Source organism: Neopsephotus bourkii, unplaced genomic scaffold, assembly GCF_033783945.1.
Source record: "Neopsephotus bourkii isolate Nb327-2 ecotype Australia unplaced genomic scaffold, CSIRO-AGI_Nbou_v1 NB_266, whole genome shotgun sequence".
Classification (NCBI taxonomy): domain Eukaryota; kingdom Metazoa; phylum Chordata; class Aves; order Psittaciformes; family Psittacidae; genus Neopsephotus; species Neopsephotus bourkii.
This window is the reverse complement of record NW_026900775.1, coordinates 1,584,979-1,604,005: the sequence shown is the minus strand read 5'-3', so window position 1 is coordinate 1,604,005 and position 19,027 is coordinate 1,584,979. Positions and strand designations below refer to the sequence as shown.

The following is a 19,027-nucleotide window of genomic DNA, read 5'->3' as shown; positions in this document are numbered from 1 at the left end:
TACAACAATGTAAGTAAAAATCTCTCCCTAGCAAGGCTAGGTTTTATTGATTGCTGTATGGCAACTTCCTTCAATATGAAATGCAGAAAAAAATCCATCAGGAAATCTTACAGGGATATCCTTAATGAGCTGATGAATTTGTGCTTGTGACTATGATATTGTAATCTCTTGGGACAATAATCACATCTCTCTGTGTGCATGTCACTTATTGGGAATAAAAATATCCCAAGCCACCAATCTGACTCTAGCTGGTTTTCACTACCCCATTACTGGAATATTATTGCTGATGAACATAAAATTGTACTCTAAAAATATAACGATGGTGTACACTCAGGGTCTCCAAAACCAGACTGAAATCTTGTTAGTCATTATTATTCCTTCCTGTTGAAGCAGGATAATTCTTACATCCTTGGAAATGTCAGCTCAGGTTCAATTCTGACTTTTAGACATCAGCAATGCCCAAGCTACCTTTCCACATTACATTCAAGAAGTGTGAAGTTTTCAGGACAATATAGGTGAATTACATACAGCTTAAAATGGAAAATGATGAATTTATAGTCAGTGCTGATGTAACCCACAGCATGTAACATTTACAATTGCTACACACAAATCTGTCTGGGCATTTGATAGGCTCTCCCATCCATACTTTGTTTCAGGGGCCAATTACAACCAACAAGGTGATTGCCATCGTACATGAAGAGATCCTTAACTACTGCATTAGCCTCCGTAAGCAGAAATATGTTCTTAGATTTATATTTAGGATACCAGTGTCCTTTTGACTACTCTTGCAACATTTTGTTTCAGCTAAACCCAGAAGTAAACCAGAAACCACAGCTATTAGAACATGCTTATCCAAGAGGTTTGGGACTCCTTCTTGGGGAATCAGTTTAATTAAGTGTGGGGGATTTTTTTTAATCTTATTTCATAACAGTTTGTTTTTTATGAAGAGGGAAAAAAAAAAGAAAACCAAACTTGCAAAACAAGTATCCCACATTCTGAAAGCTCTTTTTGGAACATATGGTCTTATCCTTCAGAAATTATGAGTTCTCTTGACACAGGCTGTGACAATCAAGTTGCATATGAAGTACTGCTATATTATAATTACTCGGTTATGCCAGGCTTTTCAACAAAACTTTCCCAGAAGTTACTGTCACTCAATTTCGAATGTGCATTCAGAGATTTGAAGCTTTAATGAGCCTTGATAGAGATAAGTAAAGGGCCCATCCGGCCTGTGAAGGCAATCTCTGCTAGCTGTGCTAAGTGTCTTGGCAATAGTTAGCCCCAGGCAACAAATACCAAGTCTCAGGCAACTTCAGAAAGCTTCAACCCAGAAACAAACTCTCCCATGAAAATGGCATCAACACACTTTCATCTCCTGGGAACAGATGGATCCATCACATAAAGGTTTTTGAAACGAGAAACAAGCCAGGCTGGAAGTGCGGTACCATATTACAAATTCTGCTTACATTACCTTCCACACTTTCCTATTCAAAGATTCATTATTGACATTATGTTAATACATTTCATGGGGGTCACCTGATAGTCTCTTAACTTAATAATGGAGTGAATTTGGCTAGTGTATTAGTTGGTGCCCATGCGAGTAGCATTTTAAATCTAAATCTGAATTTAGCTCTGGATGGAATTTGCATCTTTTCCAGATCAATTCTGTACAACTGCAAACTCTGTATTTTAAAGAGCTGTGCCCAGTCACTTCTCAGTGAAGTGCACTTTCAGATTTTTTGTCAGCTCTCTCTTTGCCATTCCCTTTCTAAAATCCAAAGCTTCCTCTCCCAAGGTTGCATAGAAAAAAATAAAGTTAGGTTGATAAGCTCTGACAGCTCACTTCAGCACAGCAATCAGAGCTACATAAGGCCTATACATCACCCTGGTTAAATGTAAATACAGTTTAGGGCTGGGCGTATTCAGGATATGCCTCTACTCATAAACTATGCCCTGGCCCATGGACTGTAGCTGCAGAAAACTGCAAACTCTTCAGCCACCAGCCAGACCTCATTGTAGCAAGCTGGATCCACAGATGGGAGCTCATCAGGGGTCAGCAGCTTCCAAACCTCCCACTTCCACAAGATGCAAGAAGATCCTCTGAACACACCAAGCAGATTAGCACAGCAATGATTCCAGCCTGTGGCCAGATATTCATTCTGGGGTCCTGCCAGACTTTCCACTCAGCCAATCCATTTTTTAAAGCCAGCGTCTTATTAGCACCTTACAGTTCTTGAATTACTTTGACGGGTCTTTCTAATGAGACAGCAATCTGTCCAAGGGTATTAAGAAGTACATGATAGACCTTTCCCCTCTGATTTGATTACACAGGTGTATTCAAAGGTTAGGGGGATGGCAGCAGACAGGAAAACTTATACAGAGCGGTTGTTAAGCTATAATACATACAGGAACAGTCTTGTGAATGAATACTGGCTTTTTGATTTTGCAGAGAACGATGATCTTCTACCTCCCCTAACAGGTAATAGCCACAGACCACTTACCCTTTGAGTGAACTCCTGTATAACCTTGAGCCGTACATTGTAGAACTTCCTTGTATTCATACCGTATCTACCCAAGCTGAAAGCATCAGCTCCTTTTCTCCCATTTTCATTTTACTGACCTCTGATTACACAAGTTCAGAAAGGTGCAATTTTTAAATGCATTTTTCTAGTTCTGCTTCCCAACATGCAAGCACTATCAAGAAACAACAGTCGCTTAGTCCCAGAAAGATATTTCACTAGCCAAAATGTATTCATTAACATTTAATGCCCCAAACCACACGACACATTGTCACTTTACCCCAGCCTTCAATTCATCAGCCTAACTTGCGTGGTTCACCAAGTGGTACCACACAGTGGGACACTTCCCCACTCCCTGGGTTATTTCAAGAAATGCAATTCCAGTCTCATTAAAATGATGGCAAAGACAACAGTGAAACTTTCCCCCCTTAACTTCACCTGTCTCCACTGTGGACTTTTCCATGGGAACCCTGTTGCGTAGGTACCCTTTAAGTTGACAGTGAAAACAGACAGGAATGATTCATCTCACTTCAGTATGGATCCGTAAAGGACTGTGGGATGAATCCCTTCACCTGAGAAGGTGGGGAAGTATTTTAAAGCCAAGTGGGAATAACACGAACACCAGCAAATGAGTCACAGAAGTGGGGAACCACATGGAAACTCAACATGCTTCCAATGGAAATGAGGCTGTTTGGATTTTCACTTCCTTACCAAATGTTTAGATTTTATATTTAAATTTTTGACTACATGCATTCCCCTCTTCTTTTTCCTGTGAATACTTCCTATAGAAAGAAACCTCCATTCACAGCTGAGGTGCAAAGCAACAAAAACCCAACCATCTTAAGTGGCAACCATTTTATGTAAAGCACAGCAGAAAGGATACATTGAAACTGAGAAGCTTCTACTAGAAGAGCTTGGGCAGAACCTTAGCTTTCACCCCTCATGTATGGTTTGGGTTGATATGGTCCTGACACCGTTAGGAGCTCAGTCCCACCAGCATAGGTTGTCATTTTGGTCATGCCATAAGTCATTGCAGTTAAAGCAGCACAGCCTGCCTGAGTTGCTGCTGCTTGGAGAGGTGGGGACAGCCATGCAAGAGTATCCCAGTCCTCCAATGGCCTCCAAAAGGCATAGCACACCTCTCAGTACCTTCAGTCTGTGGTTGTTGAGATTTGTTATAAAAGACCATGAAAATCATTCCAAGCTGGTATCTTCCTCTGCCACCAAAAGCGCACTCAACATGCAAAACTGAAATGTGTTTTATTTCTCCTTATTTTTCACTTCTCAGTGTAGAATTATGTATTTCCAGAATTCAGGCACTTCTCCAGCCTTCTTCTGTAAACTCCTGTCAGCTGAACACTACCATGTGGCTGCCCTTCTTTCCCCCCCAGTCATGAGAGCACAAGTCACAGGTTACAGTATTAATCCGTGCAACCTCTGCCCAAAGCTAAGAGATTTACACAGGTTCTAAAAGAAACCACTCCAAAGCAGAGAAATTTATCCGTGACGCATCCCTTTGATGTCCTCCATTAATCCAGCAGCACTGAGATGATAACATATTGCATGCAGTCACAAAAGAACATACTTTAAATAGTAGTCTTGTTAAAGATTTGTAAACACAGCAAAGAAGAGACAACACCTCCCTTCATGCTTGCTTTTGGAACAGCTGCTGCCACTGTTGCAGACCATCTGCAGATAGGAAGGTAACTTTGCACATACCTCCAAAATCCCTCTGCTTAATGAGGAGGTAAGGAGCGACAATCAAAACCAGAGCTGCAGCAAGGATGCTTGTGCTTCTGTGTTCCCACGCTTCTAGCTCTTAGGACTAATATCAAGCTTTTGTTGATGAATCGAACCAAGATTGGTTGAAGCTGAACCACTAAAGTCAATGTTGCTGAGAACTGCCCTGCTGCTTGTGAAGGCATTTCCGTAAGCACTAGAGGGTTGCAGTCTAGCTCAACCCCTCTGTCTTTATTCTTTAGAATAGGTTTGGTTTCATTAAATATAAAGATCAGTCATTTGCTCCATCTGATGACTGCTCTCAGAAGAGAGCTTGGCTTAGTACTGAGATTTTCCTCAGTTTGGAAACAAAGTTCACCTTCTGGATTTTGGTGCAGGGTAAGACATCCTGATGGCTTCGTAGGGAATCCAGCACAGACAAGCTCAAGGAAAGGAAAGGAAAGGAAAGGGCTGGGATGTGTAGAAAAGTGCTTGTTGTATGGGCAGCAGGAGGCAGCTCCATGTGTAGGAGGTGAGAGAAGGCAGCACGCTGGGAGTGGGAGAAGGCTACAAAGAAAGTCAGCTCTGAGAGAGGAGAGTGAGGAACATAAGGAATATCACAGTGTGTGGGATGAGATGAGAACAGAGATGTAGGTTTTTAGAGAACTTTAAAACAATTATAGGTTTTTACCATGGGAGGTTCTGTTTGACTAGATCAGAGCGCTTGCTTCCTTGTTACGTGCCTTGAATTGAAGCTTTCTTTGAAAGAGCTTGCTAACACTATTCCATACTTTCAATTAACATTTTATTTAAATGCTTTAAGATAGTTTCTAGATATATTAAATACTTACTGATGAAATCTTGAATATGATTTACATATCTAAGTCACATTTGCATTCAATCACAAGACAGCTTTCCAGTATGGAGCATGGCATCAAGAGCCCTCTTTACTAGCATCCTGCTGAATTTCCTTAGCTGTAGGATTCACTTCAAACTCCGAAGGCTTCAGATTTATTTTTCTTTCATATTTAGTTGAAAGGAAGGAGACAGTGATACCATCAGTAGTCAGGTATATTTTCCATATTTTAGGCTGATGTGTTGCAGAGTACCATTTTAACATGGACATCATTCAGCCACCACTTGGATATACGTCTTCAGGAGTTTTACAAGAGACATGAGAATACTTTTCAATTTAATGTTCTTTTCTGTTCAAAAGAAGGGGAGAAATTCTTCATACCCTCCCTACAAATAAAGCACAAAGTGTCAGTATCTTTCCACAGTACATCTGCAGGCTTCCCTGGGGGATTTTTCATTATAAAATCATATCTCAGTTATCAAGTCTCAGCACCATAAAGCACATATGGGATATGTGATAAAAGCCCCTTTTTTCAATCAGGAAATACCAGTAAAAGAGACCGGTGTTTGGAGCAGATTTTTTTTTGAAAGCATATTTTGAGCATTTCTGCATATACGGAAGACTAAAAACCATGGTGAGAGAAGCATCCAATGATGAGCATTGTGCTGGCATTTCTGGGCACAGGCAAATCGTGTGCAACTGTCTCTTAGTTACCCTGAGATGTTCTTACATAGGCAGAATAATACTAAAGATGGATTTGGTGGAGGTTTTGGACTTCTGTTTTATTTTATGTATCATTTCGCTTTGGACATTTTGATTTTCTTATATTAGACTCGAAGCTTCACCATAAGATATATAGACACCATTCATTTTGTAGGTCTTTAGAAGGTCAGAAAAGACCAGCTTTGATGCATGCAGAATACAGGCAAACAGGAAAAAAAAAAAAGTAATTTAAGCTTTTCCTTATTAATTGGGAATCCTTATTTCCTTACTCATTGTTTTGGTGAATTCTAGCTATAATTCCTTAAATCTGTGTCTTGTTTCAGAGAATGAAGTTAATCCAAACTGAATTTACAAAAGGAAACAAGGTTTTGGTTTTGGTTCATCCAAAGAAATCATCACAGCTAAAAGTCAGACGAAAACTGGACATCTTTATCTCTTGAAAAAGTAGAATACCAGGAGTTGTAAAAGCCTTAAGCCCCATAGAAAACAAGGGTATAAAGCATTCGATTTCTCTGAAAAGAGGTTTGGGTAGGTGCTGAAAAGATTTTCCTGCAGATATTTCTTTGCATAGCTGCCTTTTCTCCACTTTGCCAGCCTGTCTTTCAAAGCAGCTGCTACATAATACCAGATGAAGAGATGAACCACTGGCTTCCTCCTGAATGCTGCTGTGTTAAGAGCTCCTTAAATAATAAACAGCTCCTCCTGCATATCTTCTATTACCTGGCACTCACCACCAAGGCCCCACAGCATCCCACAAGTTAATAAAGTATCACCCACTTAAGACAAACATTTTCAAACTTGCATTAGAATAGCAAGCCAAACTTGATTGCCAGATTTCCAACATCTGCTTGAGCCCTGATTTTTTTCAAGGGATGAATACGTGGGAATGTCTGTTATTTCCCTGGCAGTGTGAGACAAACTCATGATGGGGATTTATTTCCCATTTATGTCACGTTACCTGATGGAGCTGCTGAAGAAAGTCAGTCACTCACAAGGTAAAACGGAAGGCAGAAGAAATGAGATAGAATCTCTCGTCACCTTGCTCTAACTACACAGCACAAGAAGAAAGTACAGCTGACAAAGTTTCTCTCAGTCCTTCACGTAACTTCTTTATTTATTTATTTCTGAATCACCCACAGTACTTGCCATTCATCAGCCTCACTGTTTTTACAGAAAAAAACTTCAAGCAATCAATCTAAAACCCCTGCATTAATTCTAACAGGTTCAGAGACCAGAGAAGCACTGAGGTTGTAGCATGAGTTCACGCATAGCTCAGCCAAATCAATATCCCCTTTAAACCACATCACTCTTTTTCACCTTGCAAGTTCTGAAATAGAAGATATAAGTTGCTGCTTTTACTGAATGTTTTTCTTATATGATTTCTTTTCCCATTCCTGCACGTGCAGCATTATCCTGAGGGATACTGTGGGGTTATTTTTATTTCCTGCTCCATCTACTGAACTGTTATTTCCACAGGCATTCTCCGTTACACAAAAGAAAAGCATCACCACTGCATCATTTCCAGAAGAGAAAGCTAACATGAAAATGCCAATTAAAATTTTCTGCTGCTGTACGTTCATAGCGGATTGAATGCTTTCCTTGGAATTAGGAGGTAGCTGTCAAACACACAGCTATGGCCACAACTGTGCGGCTCCACTGAAGAATAGGTCATGGGGGGAGGGGGGATCAATAAATAAAGTACCGTCACCATTAATCATTCTCTGATTTTTTTCAAATCAGCCAGGACATTTACAAGTTGTATGTCGCTTTTCTTCTGTTACCACCTTTTTCCTTGTCTTCCCACCACTCAGCACGCAGCCCGTGCTTCGGTTGCACAAGTTTCTGCTGATGCCAGGGCCGGCTGCTGCACCGAGCCTGCAGCTCCTCTGGGGTCAGAGGTGCAATATCTATTCTGTTATTAGAGAAATTACTCAGTGAAATTTCACAGTTCAGCAAAACAGACTTATTGCTTGTATGTACTCTGCGTGCATGCCTTAACAAGCACTTTAAAGCTTTTCTACTTCTGCTCCTTCACGGAAACATTCATCTTTTACAGCTTTGGAAATGTTAGCGAGCATCGTTTCTTTCTCTACTCAACTTTAATAAGGAATTACTATCGTGCACACGTAATAAGGATTTGAAGGAACTGGGCTTCCCATCCCTGCTATAAATTCAGAAACAAAAAAACCGAACTCTATCCTTTAGATAAAAACTGAAGGAAGTAACAGGTGGCTTTTTAGCAACATGATTACTTTTATTATTATATTCTGAATATTCAGTGTTAGCAGCAACCATCTCTTCCTGAGAACGCCATTCCAAATTCAATTGCTTTATCTCTGTTTATTCTGCAAGGGCAGGAACCAGAAAAAAAAAAAGCAATGCTATTTCTGCAATACTTTATTTTATTTACTCTCAATGAAAATGAGAAGGTCTTTTTTACAGCTGCACAGCCTGTAGTGTCAGTTCCAAGCAATCAGCTAAAAAAACAACCTAAAAACTCCACAGTCGCTTCACAGGTTTAAAAAGAAACTGAAAAAATAGAGAAAGAAAAAAGGAAAAAATGAGAAAGAAATCAATTCATGTTGTCACAGTCTATCTAGAGTCATATTGTCCCCAGCCATTGATACAGAATGAGAACATCTGCGGATTCAATTACTCATGACATGAATAATAATATTTCATTTTTGTTAAATTAAACTTTTTAGGAACTTCTGCTTACTTCACCATGCGATCCTGGAATGAAAGCTACCAGCCACTGAGAAAAGACACAGCCTCTGTGGCATTCACAAGATCATCGGTGCAGGTGCATTTGTACCCCCCAGTAGAATATATCAATAAAGAAAATACCTTTTGAATACCCAGTTAAATGACGGGCTCCTGAGCTCCAAGCCCTTACCAATTTCCTAAATGTCACAGCCACTTTTTAAAAGCTTGAATGAATAGCCTGGTTCAGAAAAGCACACTTGCCCTTTGAACCGAAGTCAGTGGCACCTGCAGTCTTCCAGTACTCTTATTTAACCCAAACCATCTATCTAAATTGCATTAGGAGCCATTTAGGCCCTTATGTTAAACTTCGACTTTATGATTCTCAATTCATGTTTCAAGAGGATTCTACCAAATCCAAGTTGTTATGTGTATATTCAGTCTTGATCAAGTAGAGCTGTCTATATAGTCTTAGTGACAAGCTTAGGATCAAATAAGGTGATATTCATTTCATAACAATGAGCAAGCAGCAACACCGATGCTAAAATCTCATTGACTTGCGCAGTTACTTTGGTACCAGCAGGGCTATTCCCCAAAATTAAGCACATGAACCATTGTGAGATTAGTACCTAAAAATTCAAAAGCAAAATAATCAAAAACAGCTGAAAGTCAATTCTTTCTTTTTAATGTGTGTGAGGTGAAGAATAGTATCTTCCTTTCCCTCTTTTTTTCTCCACGATATTCATTAAGATTAGATTATGGCAAGCAGACATGATTTGCATCCAACTCTACAACATCATGGCTTTGCTGAGGCTTAAATGTTCCCTGCAGAAAACAATGTGAAAGCTCTAAAAATTCCAAGGGTCTCAATGAATAATATTTTCCATTATAGACCAGCTAAGAGAAGTGCCGCACCGGCACTTTGCTGATGAAGAAGTGCTGTGTAGGGCACAACTTGCAAAACACATTGGGAGGACATACACAGAAAGTGGGGTAGGTCCTCAGTGGCTCCAAACTGGCAAAACATCATTGCTGGTAAGAGAATGATGGCACCACTATGAGACACTGCCTCAAACACGTGAGTTTGAGCCTCACAGTTGTCTTCTGCTGATCACAGAGAAACTTTAGGGCCTGCCTTGCTTCTATTGGCAAGGCACAGAGGGGAAGAACTGCATCATCTCACAGGAGGAGTCTCAAGTCAGCACCCTCAGAAAGTACAAAACAGCCACAAATTGCTGTTTGCAGGCCTTGTGTCTGGCTTTATGTAACGCATCTAATCCCACTGCGATCATTGCCTTTTAAAAAAGTGCAACGTTTATGGGATCCAATAAAAATGTTTTTAATATAATGTAGACGAAGTATAAACTGTTAACCTTGAGCGCTGGGAAACGTGTTTGGTTCCAGGGGTTTTTTTAAATCTCTTTAAATAATTTACTCAGAATTGTGTAAAACTTGCTTGTAATTCACAGCAAATCTGTTGAAACTGTTCAAACAGTTGCAATTTTTGTAAATGTTACAATAGCTATTACTTAATAAATAAAAGCAATGCTCAGAAGGCAAAGAACATTGAGGAGAGTACTGAACTGGAGTCTCTGCTGCCTTAGGAGTATCAGTGTGGGTCTCCTGACATTGCCCCATCCGTATATCTTACTCCTGCTGTTCTGGGACTAATGGTAAGGATGATACACAAAATAATCAGCAGTTAATTTCTAACTATTTACAAAACATATAGTATACCATTATATAATCACACACATATATACGTAATATAAGACACATGCCTTGCAAAGGTACTAAGAGAAAACTTACCAACTCCACCAATGTTAACAACGCTCTCCTTGACTTCCGTTGCTACTCTGATTCTCCAGAAGCTGATATACGTACACCTTCCCCCAAATGCACAAATGCATATATATATATCTGAAGTTATTCCCACAAGTTTAATGCTTTGCACTGACTTTCTAAATAACATTGTGCTGATGATATTAAGTGCTAAAGCAACACTTCAGGATACACATGAATGACCAGCTTGGAGCACAAGTATTTCAACAGACGGTAAATGAAGCGAAGAGGGGAAAGAAAAGCTTTGTATTTTAAGTTAGTCAGCCATTTCTTACATTGGAATGGCCTCTCAAAATCCATCTATAATGGTCTCTTTTTCTATCTTCCTTCAAACTGCCGTTCAAAGGCTCATTTTTTAAGCAAACCCAAGAAATATCATTCTGTGTCAGTCAAATCTTCTCCACAGACCAATGTAAATTTAACATAAACCAGTAAGATACTGCAGCGCTATTAAGTGGAACAGATAATGAACATAAATAACTGCTCAATCTTATTAGTGTAGCCCTCATATACCTTCCATTTTTCTTCAAGCCCTGCTGCTTAGCATTCATACTGCCTGATTTGAGACTAAAATTAGATTATAGGAATGCGTGCTTTTTACAAGAGGTCTTTTATTTGTTCCATAAAGTATTTAGCACTCTTTAGGCACTGTATAAATAAAAATAATCATGATCTTGGAATTCACCTTCAGGAATGGAAAAAAAAGATAGATCTGAGTGCTTTCATTTTTGCTGCACGTTATCCTCTTCGGGCACGTTTGGCTGGCAGTGCTTTGTAAAGTGAGTTAAAAAGATGCTTGGAAGTCTGGTAAAGGTGAATAACAGGAAAAAAAAAAAGAAGGGAATTATGTCTCTAGCTTTAGAGTTTTACAACAGGGAATAAAAATGAAAGCCCTACCAGACTTTTAAGATAAAGGTTTGCTATCAAATCCATTAGCGTTTGTGAGACGTGCTAACAGTGGCTGGTGAAAATGGTTGCGGGTTCAAAACCCAACACTGTGCAAAACCACTTACACTCATTTTAAGATTCAAAGGCTATGTAAAATTAGGAACTGTTTCAGACTGTGAGCTGTGATTTCGGAGGGCTCTGCACTGTGAGAAGAGCTACTGCCTTCTGGGTCAGAGCCATATCAAGTCCAACCATCATTTTTGTCTGACTTCCTCCCCCCGCCAGGTCTATATTTAGGACTTAAGTACCAAATATTGAAAGTTTTTTTGAGGTTAAGCATGGCAATGTCCTCAAAACTCCAGTAGGCATCAGCTTACGTCATTTGGCACTTTAACACTTATAAAACTCAGGCTGCTAGAACTCACCTTAAATTAAAGCTATCATCAGGTGAAACATCTAGACTATGCTATTCCCCCAGGCTCAACTTTCAGGCAATGAAGAAAGAAAAACAATTCCCCAAGGTTATTCACCCTGTCCTGAGATGAGGTACCTATTTCTCTTCATTTCTTCCTCGGTTCTTCAGACTGAGGACTTTTGTGGTAGCTAAATTTAGGTGATGTGAATCCTGACATTGGTATCTTAGTAATTTTTGAATGCAAGTCATCAGTAAGCACATATGGATAATCACCTCCATGCTCCTTGGGCTCCTCTTAAGATTTTTAAGATATCTCTTCAGAAACAGATCAGATTGCACATAAGCATTTTTTAAGATTAACATTAGCTGTAAAAAACATATTTCAAAATGGATGTAAAACAACAACAACAACAAAAATGCCAACAGCTACTAGATGGAATGAATCCATGTCATGTTTTAATGATATTGAAACTTTCCTTAGAAAAGATAGAGGGCAGAATAGTGAAGGGACAACTTGTGTATTATTTCCTGAAAAAAAAACAGATGCACTTACACTAACAGCAAACTTGTTACTACCCCAAATAATTACTGTGATTTATATTACAGCACCTCAGAAAGCCCAAACAACATCATGGCATTCCGATAAAGCTCATACAATAGGTAACAGGCAGTCCTGCTTGGAGTATAGAAAAATGGCTCAAAGGTTAGATGAAAGAAAAGAATATTTTGAAATAAGCATCCAAGGCACAGAGAAAGTCAAACATATTTTTTTCCTTTTTTTTTTTTTTTAAGGGAATTATTACTTAAATTCAAGTCTCAATTTAAAATAATGATTTTCTGAAGGAAATAGCAGGCATCCAAATTATGGAAAACATGCTCTTTAAGACAGTTGACTTGAGAAGATTTAAATACCGAGGGCTGGAATCTTTTTCTTTTCTTTTTAATGATGTGGTTTCAGAAAAGATACAAGATGATATCATTTCCAAAGACTGACTCTGGTTAGCTGCATATAGTTTGACATTCAAGAGATTTTAATGTTATCAGCTACCACTGCCTGACACCCGGGATGAACAACATTTTCTTGACCTATTATTTATATGTCTCTAAATGAAAGTGAGTTTTGAGAAGGAATTTAGAGTTGGAAAGCAAAACTTCTCCATTAAAAGACAGGGTCACAAATGGACTATGCCAAATCCCTCCTTGTTTAAGAGAGAATAAAACTTCCGTAAACATTCTATCAAGATAAGAACAATTCTGTCATAGTCTGGCAGAGACACACGTATGGTGTAGGTGGATGGGTATTCAAGACTTTGATGACTGTAAAGCAGCACTAGCAACATGAGAGGACATCTACACTATATGAAGCATGAGAGGTGAAAGGCATAACCTGGTGTTCTCAGAGTGAGAGAAACCGCTTGGCAGCAGATCTCAGCTGGAGGGGAAGCAGAAGAGCAAACACAGAAGCTAACCCCAGCTCCACTGTCCATGCGAAAGCAGTGAAGAAAGCAATTGAGATGTCAAGTAGGTCTTTAGTCCATGCACCTATTACTGTCAGGAAATAGTCATTTTCATTCTATAGTAATTAAAATGCTCATACATGTTTTATTAACTCACTCTTACTGAGCCACATAGATTTTATAATTCATCCAAGCACTTACAAGTAGTTACTTGTGTTAGGCTGTCAAGACAGAAATGATTCAAAACCTTGTGTACTTAGCTCCTTGGAAGACATATCATTCCCTAACACAATGGTATTAGAAAGACTGCTGACAGTTAGTGATCAAGAGATTTCATTTTGCTTGTCATATGGTGGGTTGTCAATTCTTCTTCTCCCTTTAGATAAAAGCTTAGTTGCATTAGATTTAAATAATGGTGAAGTTGCAGGTTAACATTTTTCAAAAGTACAGAAGTGACTTCAGTACTTACATTCTACTTTCAAAATGCTGTAGACCTGCAAGAACACCAGCCTCTGCAGTAAATGGAACTTAGCCACTATTAAAGCAATGGAAAGGCAGAGAATAAGTTCTCAACTCAAGAGGGCTTAAAATTCGTGCCCTACTCCAGACCACTGTTTTGCAAATTATCATAATTCTAAGACAACAGTAATGAGTTAAAACTTAAACAGGGGAAGTTTAGATTGGACATAAGGAGGAAGTTCTTTACTGTGGGGATGGTGAGGCACTGGAATGGGTTGCCCAAGGAAGTTGTGAATGCTCCATTCCTGGCGGTGTTCAAAGCCAGGTTGGACAAAGCCTTGGGTGTCATGGTTTAGTGTGAAGTGTCCCTGCCCATGGCAGGGGGGGGTGGAACTTGATGATCTTAAGGTCCTTTCCAACCCTAACTGTTCGATGATTCTACAACAAGCTGAAGGTTTAAATTTCTGTTTAGAAAATACGTGGCCTTTTTTATATCAACGCATCCATGCCACTATATTTTATTGCAGATTTCCTCTCACCCCTCTAAAGAAATTTCTTAATGGCAGTCTTAAGATGGCCTTCACCTCAAAATACAAGTTTTCTTGAGTTATGCTCATGATTTAAGCAGGGCCTGCTCAAATTCTATACATTTTTGTATGAAAAAAAAAAATCTGTGCAAATTGTTCTTGAGATTTTGTTAAGCGTTAGGAAAGAACAGTTCAGAGGAGGAAGTGACCACTTCAACTTTACTCCCCCACTCGAGTGGAATGTAAAATTGAGCCACTACACAGAAGTGGAAAAGTAGCCCAGATTTACTTCTGTTATCATTACTAACTTAGCATTAATCAAATAAATAATCCATGTGGTTAGTCTATATTTAAAATATTTGTTTTTCTTTAAATATGAAGTAACTTTCACAGAAGCAAACAGAAGTGACTAGAGACTGGAATCACTCCTTTGATACTGAAGCTGAGTATTTTCTTATTTAAGCTCCAGACATCATCTCCCTCATGCCCATAGGGCTTTGCACTGTTCTCAAGCACTCCACCTTGCTCATTTACGACTTGACTGTTAGCTCAGATGCTGGCCTGCAAAAGGGTGGTGACAAGCTTGGTCACTGCAAGATTTTAGGCGATTCTCTTCACTCTTTGTTTTGCAATATGTTTAAATAGTGGGTTTCTTGAGCTGTGTTTCTTCTAATAGTTTTAGTTTGGTTTGTAATGCAGGTACCATCTATGAAGTGCTGAAAGCAAATACAGTATCAAATAGGACTGCCATAGCAGCTACAGAACATCTAAAAGGGGAAAAAAAATAGGCCAGACCTTTATTAAATTTTAAAGTATGCCTTTGCTACACTCTTGTAAAGATCCAAATAGGGTATTCAAATCTCTGGAGATCACCAGTATAATTTCTTTATCATGTTCCATTTAAAATTTAATTATGTAGTCTACAACAAGAAGTATCTGAGTACTCTAAATAGGTCATGCAATGAACAACTTAATATTATTATAAAGTTTTCCTTGTGAAGATCTGTTCTTTGATGTGCTGTTGCATACAGAAAACCTTTCTTCGAATAAAACAATATACATTCATGGATATAATTATGTCATTTAATACACAAATTGTAAAGCTTCCTTATCACATTGAGTTGAAATTTTCAATTCATTCTCTAGCCTGAGCTTCCCAAAATCATCAGAAATAACTGGTAAATTAAAACCCACTCAATATAATTGTGCATGTCTTTCTACAGGCAAAGTTAATCTAGCAACTTTCCTTCTAAATGATGCCCACCAACACAGTTTTCTACTTTCGCCTATCAATGATACATATTCTTCATTGCCAAGAAGGTAATTTCTTCTTCCTCTTAAATATAATAACTAGAGAACAATCAGCAGTATTTAATGGAAAATGACTACATTAAAAAAATCACCATTTTACAAGACACTGTTATGTTTGTTTTTTAAAAAACACACATATGTAACCTCACTTGGTTACTATAAGAGACAAGAGAATGCAAAAAAATACTCTCTTCTGTAACTTCAGAATATTTACAAAGGCTTTCTAGGAAAAATTCTGAACTTCACTTCTTTAAGTCAACTATGTAAAATTTGGATTTTTTTTTTTTTCATCAGTTCTTTGGTTTTGGCTTTAATTACAACAAAAAATTAGTGCCACCAGTGTCTAATCCTTCCTGACAGTCGGACAACACATTCCAAATACAGAGACATCTGCTCACACTTACATCGCTTGCAGTGAAAACACTTTCACCACTTTCACTAATGCTTGAAAAGTATTTGCTCAATCCTTGCCGCAAATATATCCATGAATCTACAGGCTAACAAAAATTGGAGCTGCTCAGCCTGGAGAAGAGAAGCTGTGTGGAGATCTCAGAGCAGCTTCCAGTATCTGAAGGGTGCCTACAAGGATGGCAGAAAGGGACTCTTCATCAGGGACTGTAGAGAGAGGACAAGGGGTAATGGGTACAAGCTTAAACAGGGGGGATTTTGGTTGGATATAAGGAGGAATTTCTTCACCATGAGGGTGCTGAGGTGCTGGCACAGGGTGCCCAGAGAAGCTGTGGCTGCCCCATCCCTGGCAGTGTTCAAGGCCAGGTTGGACACAGGGGCTTGGAGCAGCCTGCTCTACTGGAAGGTGTCCCTTCCCATGGCAGTAGGTTGGAATTGGATGAGCTTTAATGTCTCTTCCAATGCAAACCCTTCTGTGGTTCTATGAGTCATTAATGCCCTGAGAAAAGACATCAGGTTTGCTTGCACAAATGAGAGTTACATTTCTAACATTACAGAAGGCATTTTCAGCCCCATCAGACAAAATACCACAAGCACAGTGACTGTGGGAAAGTGGTTATTAGTTTCATCATTTCAAGGTGCAACACCTAAAATTTTATATGCTATGAAATAGCTGCAGGTGGAAGAAGATGTGGTGTAGGAGGGGAAATTAGACTGTTTTGCTGCTATGAATTAATAATAGAAAAATGGTTCACTTGAAGTTTAAAAGAAGAACAAAAAAAAAATTAGATTAATACATTACAACATAAGATTAAAAACTCCAAGGAACAGCTTGTTTAGAGAAATACAGGAACAGGTGAATCCCCATGAAGGCTGGAGGAGTAGCCAACCTGTGCACAGCTGTAAACATTTGGTTTAAATCAAGACAAGATTATAGGTTTTAATATTTATAACACAATTGCAATGCCTTGTGCACATTGCTTGTACAATCTGATTTTTACTGGTGACATCTTGCCATGGCTGAAATTAAAGCCTTGTGGTAATAACTCAAACCCCACATTTACGCAATCATTAATGGCAAGTATGAAACGCAATGTTTATTCAAGCACCCATAGCTCTTATTTTAACTTTAATTTAAAGTGCAATTCATTTCTGCAGTACAAGGACTTCATGTTTCCAGCATATTAGTCATATAATACCTAACCAATTGGGGCATGCGGCCTAACTAGAAATATTCTAGCACTAAACATATTAAAAGGTATAGCTAGGCATTGTTGTTGACATCCCTAAGCAAGGAGACAGATGCTCTGTTGAATCCCTGTTTTCTTTCTTTATTTTTGTTTCTATGAGGAATTGTAATTTTTTTTGCAATAAAGATGAGTAAAATCATCTGTGCATCAGGCAGACCTGGTTATTGGTCAGCACTGAAAATGCTTGGCAAAATTTCACCAGCATATTTGCTTGCACAGCTAAGAATATCAAGTGATGGTAAGACATAAAAAGAAAGGAATCTAACAAATGAACACCTGATATAAATCACACAACTTTATACTCGCAGAACAAGCTGATACATTACAGAGGGGGGAAAAATCATCACGTACAGGTGGAAAACCATCACATACTACGAAAATCTACATTTTTATAGCTTACAATACAGACTAGCCAACTGATATACTACATCCACCATAAAGACAGGCAGACAGTTATTTTCTGCCTTAGAAAAGAAATAATCATAGAATCAAAGAGTAGTTAGGGTTGGAAAGGACCTTAAGATCATCCAGTTCCAACCCCAAAGCCACCTCTCAATAAACCATGTCATCCAAGGATCTGTCCAATCTGGCCTTGAACACCGCCAGGGATGGAGCATTCACAACTTCCTTGGGCAACCCATTCCAGTGCCTCAGCACCCTAACAGGAAAGAATTTCCTCCTTATATCCAATCTATACTTCCCCTGTTTGAGTTTTAACCCGTTACCCCTTGTCCTATCACTACAGTCCCTAATAAAGAGTCCCTTCCCAGCATCCTTATAGCCCCCCTTCAGATACTGGAAGACTGCTCTGAGGTCTCCATGCAGCCTTCTCTTCTCCAGGATGAACAGCCCCAACTTTCTCAGACTATCTTCATACGGGAGGTGCTGCAGTCCCCTGATCATCCTCGTGGCCTCCTCTGGACTTGTTCCGACAGATCCATGTCCTTCTTACGTTGAGGACACCAGAACTGCACACAATACTCCAAGTGAGGTCTCACAAGAGCAGAGTAGAGGGGCAGGATCACCTCCTTCGACCTGCTGGTCACGCTCCTTTTGATGCAGCCCAGGATACGGTTGCTTTCTGGGCTGCAAGCGCACACTGAAGCTGGCTCATGTTCATTTTCTCATCGACCAACACCCCCAAGTCCTTCTCTCTAACTTGCATAAAGTATCATGCTTAAAGAACTTTCCTGCTGAAATATTCTTTTTACATTATATATTGTATGATCTACAACACTGATATTAATCATAGCATAGCAACACACCCCAAACCGATGACCCCATTAAAATCCCCTGAACCTCAGAGAACAAAAACTGGTGGCAGAAGATGCAAGAGGACTGAGAGCACCATTTTCTTTACTTATCAAGCATCTCTGCTAAGTATCAGGTTACTATATCAGGTTTTTTTGCTTCACTTCACCTTTGTCTGCATCATTGCAGCAATTTATTGCATCCTCTGACAAAACATAGGCAGGTCTCTTCAGAAACCTGTACTGCAGCCTAGAAGTCGTGTCTAGTTCTATTATTTAATGAAAAGCTTTCTCGGCATAGAAGTCGGTCTAAGCTGCTTTCCTGCTTTCCAACTGAAAAGCCTTAAGATCACAGTGTTTTTTCCTCCTACATCCAAGTTCGTCTCCCTTCATCCCTCAGGTGAAATTTCAAGCAAAAGCCAAACCACCTGAAGTGGGTATAATTGCACAGCTGGAAGAAAGCCACATCTGGGATTTTTCTCATCAGGTGCACAACTGTGCTAAGTCTCAAAGCAACTTCCAACACATTGCTCTAAGCTGTGTCGTTTTGGTCGTGCCAGTATTTCCCAGTCTATTTGTCTATGTCATGCAGTGTATATTCTCCTCTCTGCACCCCAGTTCTCAGTATCCTAGGAGTTTTCCTTAGAAAAAGGATCATGTTCTGGCTCAAAAAGTCTTGCTTCTTTCAGCCCCTTTCAGA

General features: G+C 39.2%; 1 protein-coding gene across 2 annotated transcripts in view; it reads right to left on the bottom strand.

Annotated features, from left to right (window-relative positions):
• Positions 1-19,027, bottom strand: part of CELF2 (CUGBP Elav-like family member 2) — a 456,675-nt gene that overhangs the window by 291,124 nt on the left and 146,524 nt on the right. The gene's annotated exons all lie outside the window — the stretch shown is intronic.